Source organism: Podarcis liolepis, assembly GCF_965112155.1.
Source record: "Podarcis liolepis genome assembly, chromosome: 1".
NCBI classification, from domain to species: domain Eukaryota; kingdom Metazoa; phylum Chordata; class Lepidosauria; order Squamata; family Lacertidae; genus Podarcis; species Podarcis liolepis.
The window spans coordinates 23627505-23645086 of NC_139554.1; the positions used below are offsets into that span (position 1 = coordinate 23627505).

The 17582-nt window shown below is 44.8% G+C and overlaps 1 long non-coding RNA gene across 1 annotated transcript; it reads left to right on the top strand.

Annotated features, from left to right (window-relative positions):
* The first annotated feature begins 448 nt into the window (after positions 1-448).
* On the top strand, positions 449-2042 carry LOC310707309. The gene is made up of 3 exons (XR_014526423.1): positions 449-543; positions 1276-1340; positions 1924-2042. It is a non-coding gene; the product is annotated as an uncharacterized lncRNA (long non-coding RNA).
* Positions 2043-17582: the final 15540 nt, after the last annotated feature.

Consider the following 17582-nt stretch of genomic DNA (forward strand, 5'->3'; position numbering starts at 1 on the left):
ATGATGGGGGGGTGGGGTTCTTTGAATCCCTCTCTGGGTGGGAGAGGAACGGGCTCTCACCTGCAGATTGCCCTGAGGTCTGGCACTCAATTCCCTGGAGGCAATGAGACAACAAATTGCGGAACATCTCAGCTACAAGGATTTAAAGGTTGGAATTGAGATAAAGTTTCATTTGGTGCCAGAGACGGTGGAGGTGGGGGGGAGCCTGCGGTTGTTTTTCAAAGTTTTTCTTTTACATTTCTGATTTGGCAACCCTCCTCGGAATGCAAGGTTAAAACATAATATAAAAAGTGAAGGTGGAAGAAACTGGATTAATAACATGAAATTTAACATCAAACTGGAACTGTGTGAGAGAGATGAATGGAATGGGAGGGAGAGTTTCACCCTTTGAAAGGACTATGTTAGAATATAGAACGAAAACACCCCCACTCTCCGTTATTTTCAAAGGAATGTGAAAGAGACTGAAACAATTTGGAATGTAATCTAACTGGAAAGATAACTGACTATAATTTTTTCAGCTGAAAGGAGTCTGCCAACTGCAAGGTCAGAGGTTTTCTTATTAATCATTGGCAGTTTGGAATCAGACTGCTCTTCCTAGGTTGGGGGGGGGGAATGACAAGGACAGTTTATTTGTTGAAACAGAGGGGTCTCTAGCAAACTCTTGAATCACAGGACAAAGTGATGCAGAGGCTTTTGGAAAACTATGAGACAACCACTTCCTCCGAATCATGATGGGGAATATTAACAGTTGGAAGAATTAAGGACACAACACCATATATGGTTGGGACAACATCTTGGGGAGGAATTGCCACACGCAGGAAAGAACAATGATTACAGACTAGCTCATTTGAAACGTTATAAATTACTTAATATATCAACACGAATTGAAACCATAAGATTGTAGCTGTTATATAAGGGATTACTATCTTGAAGGGAATGTAATTGAAATTATTAAGATTTTGTAACGCAGGAAATAAATATAAAAAAAACAAAGAGGAACCCATCAAAACTAGCATGTGAGGAAGTCACTTAAACTGTATAATTCGGTATATAAATAATTGGTTTTAATAACTGGATAAAATTGGCATTGTTACAGTGAGGCTGTTATGGGAACAATATTGGAAAATCAATAAAAATATATTTATCACAAAAAGAAGCAGGGACCTTTTGAGATGCCAAAGCTATGAGCCTCTAAGGTCAGGTTGCATATATGTGTAAATAAACCATAGATCCTAAAGACACCAGTATCTCCACTGTGCCTCATTTGTTCAAAAGGAAGCACAGACCCTGGTTTAAGGCACGCCTGCAACCCAGGAATCTCGCATCACTCAATGAGATTGGTAAGTACACAGTTTGAACTTGTTAGCTGCATTGTTAAACTCAAGGCTGACCAGCCAGCCCGTGAAATGTCTGCCATTAAGGTTTATTACTTCATCAATATTGTGGAATACGGTATATAATACCTATTGCTCCCATGAGTCAGCCGGTCTATTCCAGAGGAACATGCTGTTTGCTTCCAGGTGTCAGATCAGAGACAAGGGGCCTGTGGATTCTGGCGTAAAGAGGGAAGGCCTGTTCTATCCCAGGACTGTAGATTCTGAACAGCATGTTGCGCAAACTGTATTGTTTAGCCCAGCAAGTGAGATTTCCTTTCCCTTGGCTAATGAGGAATTCGTGCTGGCAGGCTGCATTTCAGACACAGTGATCACGAGGCAGGACCAAACATCAAAAAAGGAGTGGCACATCAGAGGAACCGCAAATTGACTTCTGGAGGCCTATCTCTGTTTAAAAACAAGAACTGGGAGGAAGTATACTGGATGTGCCAACTTTTGTGCTTTGATTTAAATACTTTTTTTTTTTTAAAAAAGCAAATTCTCCCAGTCTTCGTTTGCCGGCCTGACTTTGTCCTCTTATTTATTACAGAATTAAGTTATTACACCCTGCCATTCTGCCATTCCTGGCTCCCAAGGCTGATTACAATCAGAGGTCTGTAAAAGGGTATGTCAAGATCAAATCAAACCACAATACTCGATAAAAGAGAAGTGAGTAAAAGCAATCAAAAGTTATAAGTGCTGCTAACACAAATTCAAAATGTTGAGAAAAATACATAAAGTTTTAAACTAGACATCTAAAAGCCAGTAATGTGGGTAGTCCAATTAAGAAGAAGAAGAAGAGTTTGGATTTGATATCCCATTTTATCACTACCCGAAGGAGTCTCAAAGCGGCTAACAATCTCCTTTCCCTTCCTCCCCCACAACAAACACTCTGTGAGGTGAGTGAGGCTGAGAGACTTCAGAGAAGTGTGACTAGCCCAAGGTCGCCCAGCAGCTGCATGTGGAGGAGCAGGGAAGCGAACCCGGTGCTTGAGAAAGGCATTCCATGCATAGTCTGGGTGCCACCACAAAAAAGTCCCTGTTTCTGATTAGCTTCCCACTGCACCAAGGCTAAGGCTGCTGCAGATTATTTTAATACAGTGGTGCCTCGCAAGACGAAATTAATCTGTTCCGCGAGTCTCTGCATCTTGCGGTTTTTTCGTCTTGCGAAGCATGGCTATTAGCGGCTTAGTGGCTACTAGCAGCTTAGCGGCTTAGCGGCTATTAACGGCTTAGCGGCTTTAAGAAAAAGGAAACAAACTCGCAAGAACTCGCAAGGCGTTTCGTCTTGCGAAGCAAGCCCATAGGGAAATTCGTCTTGCGGAACGACTCAAAAAACGGAAAACTCTTTCGTCTTGCGCGTTTTCCGTCTTGCGAGGCATTCGTCTTGCGAGGTGCCACTGTACCTGGTGAGGATCATATGGGATGGGAGCAGGCTTACAATTATTAACTTAGTACATTCATATCTACCTTTCCTCCAAGGACCTAAAGTGGTGTGCATGGTTCTTCCTCTCTCCATTTTATCCTCACAACAATCCTGTGAGGTAGGTGCCTGCTCCACTCTCAGCTGACTCAATTCCAAAAATTAGTGGGGAGAAGGCTCTGTTTCTGTTCCCCTTTAGGATTCATAGTTCAGGGACTCCTAGCAGTGTCTTCTTTGTGGTGGCACCCTGACTCTGGAATGCCTTCACCAATGAAGTTACATTTGCCCTCCTTGTTTGCCTCCAGTTGTCAGTTGAAGGTGCTCTTGTTTACTCATGCTGATATTTTGTTGCCTAAACCTCCTTCCTTGTAGGTTTTTCGGCAGAGGTTGGATGGCCATCTGTCATGGATGCTTTAGTTGAGATTCTTGCACTGCAGGGGGTTGGACTAGATGACCCTTGGGGTCCCTTCCAACTCTAAAATTATGTGGTTCTATTATTAAATGCTAATAGTAGCAAGTGATTAAAAAAGTAAAGGACCCCTGACAGTTAAGTCCAGTTGCAAACGACTCTGGGGTTGGTGAACTCATCTTGCTCTATAGGCCGAGGGAGCCGGCGTTTGTCTGCAGACAGTTTTTCTAGGTCATGTGGTCAACATGAATAAGCCGCTTCCGGCAAAACCAGAGCAGCACACAGAAACGCCATTTACCTTCCCGCTGGAGTGGTACCTATTTATCTACTTGCACTTTGACATGCTTTCAAACTGCTAGGTTGGCAGGGGCTGGGACTGAACAACGGGAGCTCACCCCATTGCGGGGATTTGAACCGCCAAGCTTCTGATCAGCAAGCCCTAGGCTCAGTGGTTTACACCACAGCGCCACCCGCGTCCTGTAGCAAGTGATACTGTATTTTAATTATTTTGTTATTTTACAGATATATTGGGCTTTTGGGTGTGTTTTATCTATTTGTTTTGTCATTTGATCTTCTGCTGAACATTGCCCAGGCCTCCTTTTGGATGAAGGGGGTTCATAAATCCAATAAATAAATACAGACCACGAAGCCTCACCTCTATGCCTCTTTCCCTAGCCTGATCGTTTTGGCTCTTGTACCTGCTGTAGCATTTGGATCCCTGGCCTTATTTCTTGTCCCGTCTGCCTTGTAATTGTCCCAGTAACGACAAGTTTCAAAGAACACTGAGATATGAGTCAACTCTGAGAAAACAAAGAGTGAGGGCAAGGAGAGTAGAAGAGAGGGGGATTTGGAGGCTGGAAATGGAAATAGAGGCAGCACAGGTGTGTTATATATTATTATGAATAAGGTGCCATAATCGTTTTGCAGTTTTTGTGAGCTGGAAGCAGGGCAGCAGGCTGAGAAGACACACACACAGAGCCATGCCTGATTTCTACTTGGATCTGAGCCTGTGGCTATGGGAGAAGCAAGACCATCTTGGAGTATTAATGCCCTGAACCTCTCCATCACAGGCTCAGGTTGTATATGTGTAAAAAACCATATATCTTAAAGACACCATTTTCATGCCGAAGGAAACACAAACCCTGGGTGTCAGGGAACTGACATCGGAGCCAGAGGCGGAGGGAAGGCTCTCAAGTGATGCTGGAGAAGGGCCCAGCAGGGAGAGAGGCAGCTCCGCAGATGGGGAAGCAAATCAGCGCAACACCAGGGATAAAGGGGGGCAGATGGGGGAATCGGCGAGGGGGCTCCAGGACTCTTCGCTGGACACCAGTGGGGAGAGCACGGGTCCTCCGCTACCCACACCCTCCCTGCGCAGAAGACGTCCGCGCAGGGAGAGTAGGAGGAGACTTGGCGTCAAACAACTTTTATGCTGGAAAAGGTTTAAGAAACACCCACTGACGGATTCTGCTAGCGACTGAGGCAGCCACGAAGTGAAGGGCTGCCCTGACAGGAAAGGTTTAACAAGCCAACTTTGCCAGGAGTGGCGGTAACTTACGCACGAGCAACCCATATTCATTACACTGGGTAAGGACCTGGAAGCCCTGGAATCTTGCAATGCTCAGAGACCGGGGTGGCATCCACCAATAAATAGGCACTCCAAGAGCAGAAGTTCCTTTGTTTAAAAGGGGGGAGGCAGATGGACCATCCTGTTTTAGTAATAATGCCCTTGTTATTGTTAGATCTACAAAAATAATCACAGCAGATGCTCTTAAAATGCACTGGTTTTCTTTCTTTTTACAAATCAGGGGTGGAATTTAATTCTTTCTCCCTTATTAAAATCTCTTCCTCCTCCCTGAAATATAAAATGGCATCTGCGACTGAAAGTTGCTGAGATTTTATTTTATTTTTCTTTGATTGACAAGCTCAGACCATTGCTGTGGAATGGATGCCATCCTCCCAGTTACTAGAATAGAAACATTTATCTGCAAGGAGGAAACCATTTTCTCTCTCCATTCCCAAATTGCAGGAAAGTATCATCACTGGAAGAAACGATGCCCTTTTGTGTTAAAGGTGTGGCAATATGTAGACTTATATGTGCTCATCATTGAATGAACTGGTTGACTAATGAGCGCCTTGTGTTTTTTTCATGTCATCAAACCAAACAAGCAGCAGCTCCATCTAGCACAGTAAAATTGTTCTACTGTGAACAACAATATCCAATAATAACCTCTATTTCAGGGCATGTCTTTTATTTTAAGGCGCCAGCTCACTAATTGGAGAACATCAGCAGAGCACAGTGTTATTTGTTTTGCATTCTTACATTATGTTATCTTTCCTCCCGCCCCCCCCCCCGCCCAACTGTGGAGGAAAAGTTGCCTACTGATAGGGATGCTTTTCCACTGAGTAAGCCCTCCAGAGCAGGGGTGGCGTTATTATGCACGTTGACTAGGCACATGTGACTTTGCCAGTGTATACTCACAAAATTGTGTTTGGGGATCTCAATCAAGCAGCATATAAATGTTATTGGACAAATAAATATTATTATTAGACCTTTTAGTTGCTTGTTACCCAAAGGTCTCCAAATGATTTACTTACAACAGTTAAAAAACATAAATGCATTGGATCATTAAAATAATTCATAAAAAACACCTATCATTCATTAATGTGGGTGATATATATGTACACACACACACACACTATATATATATATATATGCTTTCGTAGATTTTCACGGGTACAGGAATGCAGGTTTTGGTGTCTTCGGGTGTCTTCCCGTGTAAGAGTTGGGGTGTCTAGGCGACGTTTCGACGAGGTCTCACTCGTCATCTTCAGGCTGGTGCTTTCGGCTTCTTGTTACTGGAACAGAGCAGGATCTCAGTGTTTGAGTTCTTATAAATACTGTTGAGGGGGTGTGGTGTATGTAAACCTGATGGCTCCCTAGGACACACTATCTACCGGAAAAAAACACACACCAACCGCTACTTACATGCACAATCACACCACCACCCTGCACAAATAAACTCCGTAGCCAAGACTCTCATCTCCAGAACCAAACGCCTGGCCGACAAAGACCACTTGACAACTGAGTTACAGAATCTCTCAAATGTGTTAATCGCCAATGGATACCAGCAAAACAGGGTTACGAAGCTAATCCAAAAAGAAACACCCCCCAAAAACCAAGACACAGAAGAAAACAATGGCATGGCCCTCCTTCCTTATATCAAGGGCACTACAGATAAAATTAGCAAAATCCTCCATAAACACAATATCAAAACAGCCTTTTGCACCAACCAAAAAATAGCCAATATCCTCAGAAACCCCAAAGATAAAATCCAGTTGGAAAACCAAGGGGTCTATGAAATACCCTGCAAAGTCTGCCCAGCCACGTACATTGGACAAACAAACAGACGAATAAATGCACGTATCGCAGAACACAAGAATGCCGTCAAAAAAGAAGAAAAAACTTCCTCTCTTTTCCAACACATGAAAGAAACAGGACACGAAATTAATTTTGCAGATTCCAAATTGCTCTTTAACATGGAACATCACCACAAGAGAATAATCATGGAAGCCATCGAGATAGAGAAACACCCTCACAACATGAACAAGCGTGACGACACGTCCCGCCTGCCAGACATCTGGAAATTAGCCCTCCCCACAAAAACCGACACCAGAACCAGAGGCACACAGAACGCCATCACCAATCAACCACACCAGACCCAAACCCAGACCCTCTCCACAGATAAATCACAGACACCATCCAGTAACCAAACCATAGTGGCACCTCCGGATGCTGCACCCCCCTGCAATCCCTACACAGATCTGGCTGGCACAGGGCACAAAACCACAGCTCGCCCCTATACACGAAGCCAAGCCAGAGCACAACTAAGTGCAGTACAGCCATCTTCTCAGAAAAACTCTTCACAAGCTCAAGAGGCCAAGACACGAAAGCTTTAGCAACTAATCCACACCTAATGACCCACCTAAGTGGTACTCAGAATATCACTCAAGAAATCACTCAAGATATCCCTCAAGTAATTAAGGAACAAAAGAAGAAAAGGCACACTAACCTGGGAACCTCCTCTCTGCCCAGAACGTTGGAGGCTATACACCACACCCCCTCAACAGTATTTATAAGAACTCAAACACTGAGATCCTGCTCTGTTCCAGTAACAAGAAGCCGAAAGCACCAGCCTGAAGATGACGAGTGAGACCTCGTCGAAACGTCGCCTAGACACCCCAACTCTTACACGGGAAGACACCCGAAGACACCAAAACCTGCATATATATATATATATATATGCACAATTCACAGGTGTGTGAGAGATATGGAGGGACAGAGTGTTTCAGCAGGAGGCTGAGACTCCAAGTTCCATGGTGTATCTTAAAATAAACGCGTGTTGTTTTGCTGATTTCCCTTTTTATACCTCACTATAACCATAGCAATGTTATCATCACAAGACGAGCAATTACCTCCTCCTCAGCCCTCTTCTTTATTTTTTGCTATTCTTTCCCCCCACCCACCCCCCAAAAATGGATTTGTGCCTTTGGCATGCAGCCTTCTTTCTAGAACCATTGGATTTTTGTGTGTGTAACAAAAAGAGAGAGTGTGTAGAAGTAGCGAGTGTAAAGAGATCTCTAGGGTGATGGGGGTTCGGGAGGAGGGCGGATTATCACTTGCCATCACTGGATCAAGAGGTGGCAGCAGCTCATCTCTGTCCCCCAGATTGCCCTTCTTACTTTTGCGCTTCTTTGTCTGACCAGTGATTCCCTTATTTATTCTTTCTGGTGATACATTAATTATGACCAAAAAAATGTGTTGAAAGAGAGACATTCACATTAAGGCATCTGTATGCCAACTGATCAAACATAAGGCTCACAATTCTAGCATAGCTCATTTTTTAAGCTGAAATGTGATGGAGAGATTTTTCCCTTTTACAGAACATAGAGGAGCCCCAGGCCATAAGCACTAATGAACTGACCGAATATCCAGAAGTAGGTCATCACGGTTAATATCCAGGGATGCTTTGTTAGAGTGATTTTATTCTCTCGCTCCCTTTCCCTCTTTCCCCTCCCCGCCACGGCTTTTTGGCTCTTGTTCTGTAACACACACACACACACAGAGAGAAAGAGCCTGTAAATCTGGCTTCATTCCACTGACTTTGAAAGAGTTTCTCCCCTTTTACCCTGACGTCTTTGAGATTAGAATGTGCTGTACATTCTGGGTTAGGCTTGCGCCATAAAAGCACAGAGGCGAACTGCAGGGTACCAATGGCCCCTTTGCTGCACCTTATCCATCAAAGCTGCTTGTCCCCGGCCCTGCCACATGCCATACTGCATCAGCTCCTCCTTGACAAGAGAGGCTTCCAGTGCTGCCTGCGAAACCCTATCAAGGGATTTGGGCCCAGCAGGAGCCCTGCGTGCTGCGCTTGATGGGAACAAGGGAAAGCTGAAGAGAACCTTCCCCAGGCCAGCGCTGCTAGAGAAGAGGATAAATTAAGAGTGCTGCTTCTGCTGAGCCTTTTCAACCCCTAGATGCAGCCAAATGTGATCTGTCTGAGTTTGCTTCTGCTTTCAGCCCTCAGAGCCAGTCAGGGATGGATGGCAGGGAAGAGGGATTCTGCCAGCCATCCCTGACTGGCTCTGATCAAGATGGCAAACCTAAGGGAGATTCCAAAGGCGCCATCTTTTTATTTTTTAATGATTTCTGGGAAGATGTTGGGTTCTGTTCAGAGCTTGCCAACTGACTTTAAAGCGGCGCTGACTTGATACTACAGTAAACCAGGCTTTAAGCTTCTGTAGCATAACCCTCCATGGAATTTTTGGGGAAATGAGATGCTCACAAAACTAGAAAGGGGTTGTTGTCTTTAACGGCAACATCAGTTATCTTCGTATTCTCAAAATAAGGGCAAGCGGGCAATAGCCCTAGGGCGGCACATGATGTGATTAATGGGATGCAAACTGGATATCAAGCAGTAAAGGAACTGCGCCTGTTGTTGACCAAACTCCTCAAATATTTGTGAAGTAAAACTTCTTTATTGGCAGTGCTATATAAGTAATGTCATAAATAATCAGCTTCTTTGAGGCTCTTTATCCGCAAATGGTTACACAGAGTTACATAGGAATATGCCTCAGAAGTTTGGGGTGGTGGTGGGAGAGGGCATTCTCTGTGGCAGCACCTAAGCTGTGGAAATCCCTCTCAACAGCTGTTTATCTTCATCACTACACAACTTTCAGTGAATGCTGAGGATGTACCACTTTATCCTGACCTTTCACACCCACAATGTGTGTTTTCAAGACCACCTTATTCCTGTGTCTGTAATTGTTTTTCATTTAAAACGTGCTGGTGAAGTGTGGGTGATATTTATTTTTATTTGTTTATTCAAATTATACACGCCCTATACTTGGAGGTCTCAGTGTGGTTTAATAATAATAATAATAATAATAATAATAATAATAATAATAATAATAATAATGCCCCCTCCCCAGGCCGTAACCCTGACTGGCCCAGCTTTCTATCCTCATGTGAGTTTACCTAGCTGACATATGTCCTTGAGCTGTGATAATGTCTATTGCTTACCTTGATTGAAGGGTGGAGATTTGTGTACGTGCATATCACAGTCTCCAGCTGCCCCCAAAATCCTGGGACCGTCACAAAAACCCAGCATTTCCCTTTGTCTCACAGAGTCCCAAATTCCCAAGGAACCTTCCCTTTAGGTACAACATGTCAGTGTATTGGATTGGATCGGATCCGATCACCCCTCTAACACGTTTCTTTGATCTATGCCTCCCAATCCCTTCCCTCTGCCCATTCAATATGGCGTCACTTCCTGTTTTTATGAAAACAAGATCTGGGGTCACTAGGAAAGCCTTTCACCCTTTCTCCACTCCTCAGTCAGTCGGCCACCCATAAAGAAAGGGGTGGGTGGGGAGCGAAGGGGGTGGGGCTTGTCATGGCTGCGAGGAGCGCCAAGGGGTCACGGTGCTGAAGAGTGGCCATTGCAGTCGTTTGGCTCTGACTTGCTTCAATCGGCCACTACATCTGCATCCTTGTCCCAACCTTGGAAGGAGAGGTGTGGCAGGCAGTGGAAGCTAAAAGATGCCAGACCCTCCTATTTTCCTGAATTTACAGAAGCTGTCCTGGTTTCTGATTTGATACCGGAATGTCCCACTTTTCTTTGGAATGTCCCTATTTTCACTGGAGAAATGTTGCAGGGTGTGGAGTTATGTAGTCCCTGAGCCAAGGAGATAAGGAACTATACAACCTTTAGAAGACATCTGAAGGCAGCCCTGTATAGGGAAGCTTTTTAATGTTTAATGTTTTATTATGCTTGGACTACTGCAATGTGCTCTAAGTGGGGCTACCTTTGAAGGTGACCCGGAAACTACAACTAATCCAGAATGCGGCAGCTAGACTGGGGGCAGCCGCCAAGACCATATAACACTGGTTTTGAAAGACCTACATTGGCTCCCAGTATGTTTCCGAGCACAATTCAAAGTGTTGGTGCTGACCTTTAAAGCCCTAAACGGCCTTGGCCCAGTATACCTGAAGGAGCGTCTCCACCCCCATCATTCTGCCCAGACGCTGAGGTCCAGCGCCGAGGATCTTCTGGTGGTTCCCTCACTGTGAGAAGCAAAGCTACAGGGAACCAGGCAGAGGGCCTTCTCGGTAGTGGCGCCCACCCTGTGGAACGCCCTTCCATCAGATGTCAAAGAGATAAACAACTACCTGACATTTAGAAGACATCTGAAGGCAGTCCTGTTCAGAGAAGTTTTTAATGTGTGACATTTTAATGTATTTTTAATCTTTGTTGGAAGCCGCCCAGAGTGGCTGGGGAAACCCAGTCAGATGGGCAGTTAATAATAATAATAATAATAATAATAATAATAATAATAATAAGGTGCTCCTATTTTCATCAGAGAAATGTTGGAGGGTGTGGGATGGCCAAATCCCCTGGACTGCTGGGTACCAAGGTGTTGACCCTGCAAGAGAAAGTGGTTGTGCCAGGTGCGGGAGACCAAGCTGCACCTAAAAGCCCAGGCAAACGTCCCTGTTTTCATCTGAGGAATATTAGAGGGTATGGTATATATCTAAATAGAAACCTTTGACTTTTGCCTGACTGGGATCACCCTACTGTACAGAGGTAAGAGCCTCACCCTTTGCTCCGCCCACTTTAGCCTCTGGCCCCGCCCACCACTGACACGTGGCACCAGATTGGTTGCCTGTGAAGGAGTGCAATTCTTCGGCTAAGAAAGGTTCCCTAGTGCTGCTCTACAGGTTCAAAAATGTAAAAGAGACAAGTGGGGCGCATGGGCAGGTATGGCCACCTGTCAGGGATGCTTTACTTGAGATTCCTGCATTGCAGGGGGTTGGACTAGATGACCCTTGGGGTCCCTTCCAGCTCTACAATTCTATGATTATGGGCTTTTGACCTTTCAGTTCCTGTTGTAACCAAAACACAGTCTTTTGAAAGTGTTTTGATTGGAAAAGCAACCACTGCAGCGAACGGTGGTTCTTGATTAATTGGTTATAATCCGTGACTGGTGTTGATGCTTGTTGCTGTAGCTTCTCCCTCCTTGCTGTCCGGCATCCTCTAATACCGCAAAACAAGCTGTGAAAATTAAAGCTCTGAGGGTTACAGAAGGTTGAGTGATGGATGGGCTGGGGAGCCGGGAGGCAGGGACATGGAGAGACCTCAATTACAGGCTGGATGCATTGCACAGAAAAGTGTGGATTACTGTGAACAGCTGGTGCAGATTCAATAATCAACTGCTCAGAGAGAAAAGCCTATTTCTCCCCCCCCCCCATCCCATAGCATTAGAACACAGGATACCAGAGCTGCCAAATTTACAATTGAAATCTGCCCACGCAGAATTGCAAAGTCCCCTTGACTCTCATTTAAATGCTCCTGGCTCATTATAAATCTGCAGCTTTTGATGCATGCTGTGTAGTTTTACTCCGCATCGCCTCTCGCAAAGCACCCTGAAGCGTTCCGCAGGCTTCAGTCTTTGGTTGTGAACACACTGTATGGTTAAAGCACACTGAAAGCACACCCTCCTACCCCCCCCCCCAAAAAAAGAAATCTGGGAACTGCATTTTGTTAAGGGTTATGGGAGCTGTAAGGGGCAAACTACATTTCCTAGTATTCTTTTGGGGTGGGGTGGGAAAATGTGCTACAAATGTGTGTACAGTGGTACCTCAGGTTAAGAACTTAATTCATTCTGGAGGTTCGTTCTTAACCTGAAACAGTTCTTAACCTGAGGTACCACTTTAGCTAATGGGGCCTCCCACTGCCGCTGCGCCACCGCTGCACAATTTCTGTTCTTATCCTGAAGCAAAGTTCTTAACCCGAGGTACTATTTCTGGGTTAGCGGAGTCTGTAACCTGAAGCGTCTGTAACCTGAAGCGTCTGTAACCCGAGGTACCACTGTACAGCCTTTGTTGTAGTAACATGGGAATGCAGGCAGAGGAAGGCTTTGCAGTGCAAGCCTGTAAATGTCTACTCAGAAGTAAGAAGCTCAGGGTGGTTTATTCTGGGTGAGTGAGAATAGGAATTCCAGTCTCCAAATGGAGAGCATGCTTATCAGTGTTACATCCAGTGACATAATCATTGGTTCTAAGTACAGTGGTACCTCGGGTTACATACGCTTCAGGTTACATACAATTAGGGTTACACACTCCGCTAACCCAGAAATAGTGCTTCAGGATAAGAACTTTGCTTCAGGATGAGAACAGAAATTGGACTCTGGCGGCGCAGCGGCGGCAGCAGGGGGCCCCATTAGCTAAAGTGGTGCTTCAGGTTAAGAACAGTTTCAGGTTAAGTACGGACCTCCGGAACGAATTAAGTACTTCACCCGAGGTACCACTGTAGTCATTTTTTTTACTTGGAATAGTGTATAGTGCCCAACCCCAGTCAAGGAGGACATAGGCTAGGCAAGTTGTTTTGGCCCCTCATGCAGAAAATCCCTGAGCATTAAAAATAAAAAAATGCAGTAATAATAAACCAAGTAACAGGTTGTTGACCCCAAACCAGCTGCCGGAATCTGCCTAATGGCAGACCATGCACGTCCTGAACGCTTGACTCTACTGACTCTTCAATAGTCCACTACAATAGACATAGAAGAAAAACTTGTCATAGGATATGTTATCAACAGTTATCACAGAGATTTAGGTTCTACGGATCCTGGGGTATGAGCTTCATCTCCAAGAAGGGATAATTTGAGCTGTTTAATAAGGCAGCCTTCACCAGCCAGGGGCCCGCCAGATGTGTGGGACTACAACACCCATCAGCCACAGCAACTCCTTTGATTGACTGTTAGGGGGGAGGGGAGTGAGGGGCTAGCTGAGGGCAGGTGTACATTGGTGGGGCCCATGGATGTAGCCAAGGGGGAGCAGGGACTGGCACCTGCCCCCCCCAAATCAGTAAAAATAGATAGCAAACCGAGGTTCTGCCCCCCTAACAAAAGGCCTGGCTATACACCCATGGTGGGGCAGTGCCCTATTTGCACTGATGGACCAGCCTCCACTGAGCAGCACCCTAGAAACTGTTGGAGAAAAGGCTCTTTCCTATAATCAATCAGTCGGATTCTCAGGCCGCAGTCAGAGGTAACTGGCCATTCTCCAGGCATTCGGCTTGAGATCCTTGTTGACCTCCCCGTCTGCGTCTCCCGGCAGGATACAGGCGAGGTCACTATCGGCGATCCCACTCAGCGTGAGAGGGACACACCTCTCCTCCCTCCTCCCTGCTTCCCTTAGGGAGAGGAAAGGAGACAGACAGAAATCTATTTACATGTCTTTATTTCTGTCATTCCAGCAGTACAGAGAAACATGTCTGCACTCTTCAGACTCCAACAGTAGAGCAAGAAACTCCACCCCTGTACTTCCAGTACAGGTTAGATGACACTCTGAGCTAACACCCGGTGCTCAGTACAGTGAATAGACTGCCCCTTTGTTCCAATAGTACAGTCCCAAACATCAACATCCTGTTTTGCATTCCAGCAACTTGCAGCTCGCTCCCGCATTGCTGCTTTTTCCTGACAGTGTAATGGTTAGAGTGTTGGAGCTAGAAGAGCAGGGTTCAAATCCCAACTCTGCCATGAAACTCACTGGGTGACTTTGGGCCAACCCACCATCTCTTAGCCTAACCTACCTAACAGGGGTGTTTGTGAGGATGAGAACCATGTTCATCACCTTGAAATCCTTGGAAGATAAAGGTGGTATAGAAATGTGATAAATCATCATCATCATCATCATCAGAAGCTGCTTAGTACTGAGGGAATTTTTAAAAACATATTGGTAGGTAAATAGAAGAAATGAATGGGATTTCAGTTGACAGTTTTGAGAGGCAGAATTCAGAGAACTGAAAAGGGAGAAACACGGAGGTGCCACAAATAAACGCTAGCAAAACCAGGAACCATTCGGATGAAACAAGGCAGAAAGGTGTCTGCTTGTGTGTGTCAGAAATCTGTCCTATGGTTGGCTTTGTGCTGCTTCTGATTTATATTTTTTAACACAAGTTCTCAAGCTAATGTAGACACAGCACCACCACCTACCTCGACATCCTTGAATGCTGTGTTCCTGCAAGGTACAGGAGGGCAGGGGAAGTATGCACAGTGGTAATCCAAAAATGGATTGAATTCTGCCCAGGAAGAATTGTCATTTCCATGCCCCTTGTAGCTAGGAAGGAAAGAAACAACTGTGGAGAATTGTTACATAAATACATGGTGTATTGGACCCATTTTTAGCACTTGTGGGGGTGTGAGGTATGGCTCTGAGCTGCATATCTGTTTGAGGAGAATTCTGCATGAACTGAGAGGGAAAAGACAGTGTTTCTGAGGCAAATCAGCACAGGGTTGAAATGAAAGCATGTCTTAATCCACAGACAGAAAACAAGCCCTCCTCTGTTGGCCCTTGCATTGTTACAACGGTTCAGCTACAGAGTGTAACTGAAACCCAGGAAAATGTTTCTGTTCAAGGACTTTGGAGAGGAATGATTTCTCTGCCCCACAACCACTGCATCCCAGTTTCCACCAGTTCCATTGGCATCATCAGCACAGGGAACATGAGAGAAAGACTCAAATCCATATTTAAATCTCAAAGAGGATTTGCACCTGGGGGTGGATTCATTTTGGCTGGGATTTCCAAATGGGTGTGCAGAAAAGGCCGCTTCACTGCCACTGAGGTGGGTGCCTCATGACTCTGCTCTCCTATTCAGCTGCGGTGAAGTGAACTGTGGGCAAGCAAGGACTTTGTATCTTGCCAAAGGAATGTATGCTGAGACCACACAGGCTTGTTGTTTGGGAGAAACCAGTCATTTATTTATTCATTCGTTTATTAAATTTATATCCCATCCTCCCTCCCAAAGGAGCCCAGGACCCTTTCCTGGTGTGGAGATGGAGACACCTTTCCCAGCTGAATTTTTGGCCTTTATGTGGGTGTTTAAGATGCAAAGAGTTCTGTCGGAAAAGAAGTTTGCAACTTAAGGAAGGACCTTTAGGAACTTAAGGAAGGACCTTTAGGAACCTCCCTGTCATTGCATTGACCTCTTCCTTAGTCCCTCATCCCACTCTGAGCTCACTGTACTTTGGTTCACCTTGTCTGTCATCTGCTGTGCTCCCTATCATGCCTAATTCTGTGTGATGTGATTTCGTACTTGCTGGGGCATCTACTGATAGCCCCAGGAAACACAGCAGCATTCTAAAATTGTCATCAAAATTGCCAAGTTCACATGATTTATCAAAGCATTATCATTATCTGATCTCTCTCTCCCCTTCCCTCTCTGGTCCCTCTCGCCTTTTAAAATCCTCTGCCTTCAGGAATTAACCTAACTTTTCTTGAAGGCCAGAATTTTTATTTTATTTTATTTTATTTTTGAGGGAGAAGGGGAATCAAATATGCTGTGCAAGTTTCTTCTATGGAAGTTTCTTCTTTTGGCATACAAGAGGTATTTCTTTCTTTTGTCTCTGAAAAAGAAGGTTGAATGGGCACAACTGGATCCTAATATAAGCCTTTTCATGAATTTGGAGCTTTTCTGGAAGTTAACTTTGTCATGCATAAGCAGCCCACAATAAACTGCCATGTGGAAGCACCTTGGTTTTCTAGATCCATTTCAATCAGTATTTAGGCCTGGTTTTGGCATCGAAATTACCTCAGTCCATGATCACCACCCTATGGATAACATTCACTGGGAGAAAAACAGAGGGAGTGCAACCCTGTTGAGTCTCCTTGACTTTTGATAGCATTGGCCATGGTATCCTTCTGGAGAGACTATCTGAACTGGGTGTTGGCGCCTCTGCTTATTAGTATTTCTGCTCATATCTAGATTTCAGAAGCTGTTGGTGTTGGATTTCTGTTTAACCTCATGGAATTTATGCACTGGGGTCCTACAGGGTTTCATCCTACCCCCCTCCCAACGAGCTAGTCATCTTCATCAGTGTTTCCCCAACTTGGGTCTCCAGCTGTTTTTGGACTACAGTTCCCATCATCCCTGACCACTGGTCCTGCTAGTTAGGGATGATGGGAGTTGTAGTCCAACAACAGCTGAAAACCCTGTTCTAAATGAAACTGTGGTGTGAGACCCCCCAGATAGTGCAGTATGCTTTTTTATTGAATTCAAGTAAGGGACATGCTAGATCAATGTCTAGCTGCAGTAATGGACTGGATGAAACCCAATAAGCTATAGTTCACTCAAGACAAGGTTGGAGATACTCTCGGTAGCTTGTTTGTCTGTCCAAATGGCCAGAGTGGTAGTTTGAGGGTGCTCATTGATTCCTCTTTGTCACTAGATGCACAAGTGACTTCTGTGTCTCAGTGCACCTTTTACTGGCTTACAATGGTGCTGATGGGAGTTGTAGTCCGAAACATCTAGAGGGCACAAGGTTGGGGAAGACTAGCTTATGCATTCTCACCATTTGATTGCCAATGGTATCTCATTCATATGTAATGATAATGATCAACATTATATATGTGTGAATACACATGGACTGGACTGAATGGATCATCCCTACAGGAGGCTAGAACAGGTGACTTTTTAAAATTAGTTTTTATTAAAGATTTTTGTGTGTGTTGCAAAACAAACAAATAAGGAAAAGTACATATAGCGTCTCCACTTTCAATTCATAGAGTCTTTTTCACAGTTTGCTTACATTTGGTATGAGACACTATTGCCATAGCCATTCTGTGGTTGGGAGGAAAGAGAGGGGAGGGGATAATGATATTTCTTTTTATTGCATAGTTTATGCAGGATTTTTGTGTCAATGGCGTGTGGGTAGGTCATTTATTCGTTTGTTTGTTTGTTTGTTTGTTTGTTTGTTTGTTTGTGTTGGCATTGTGTTGGCATTGTGAACCATATGAATCAATATGGCTAATCAGAACAGA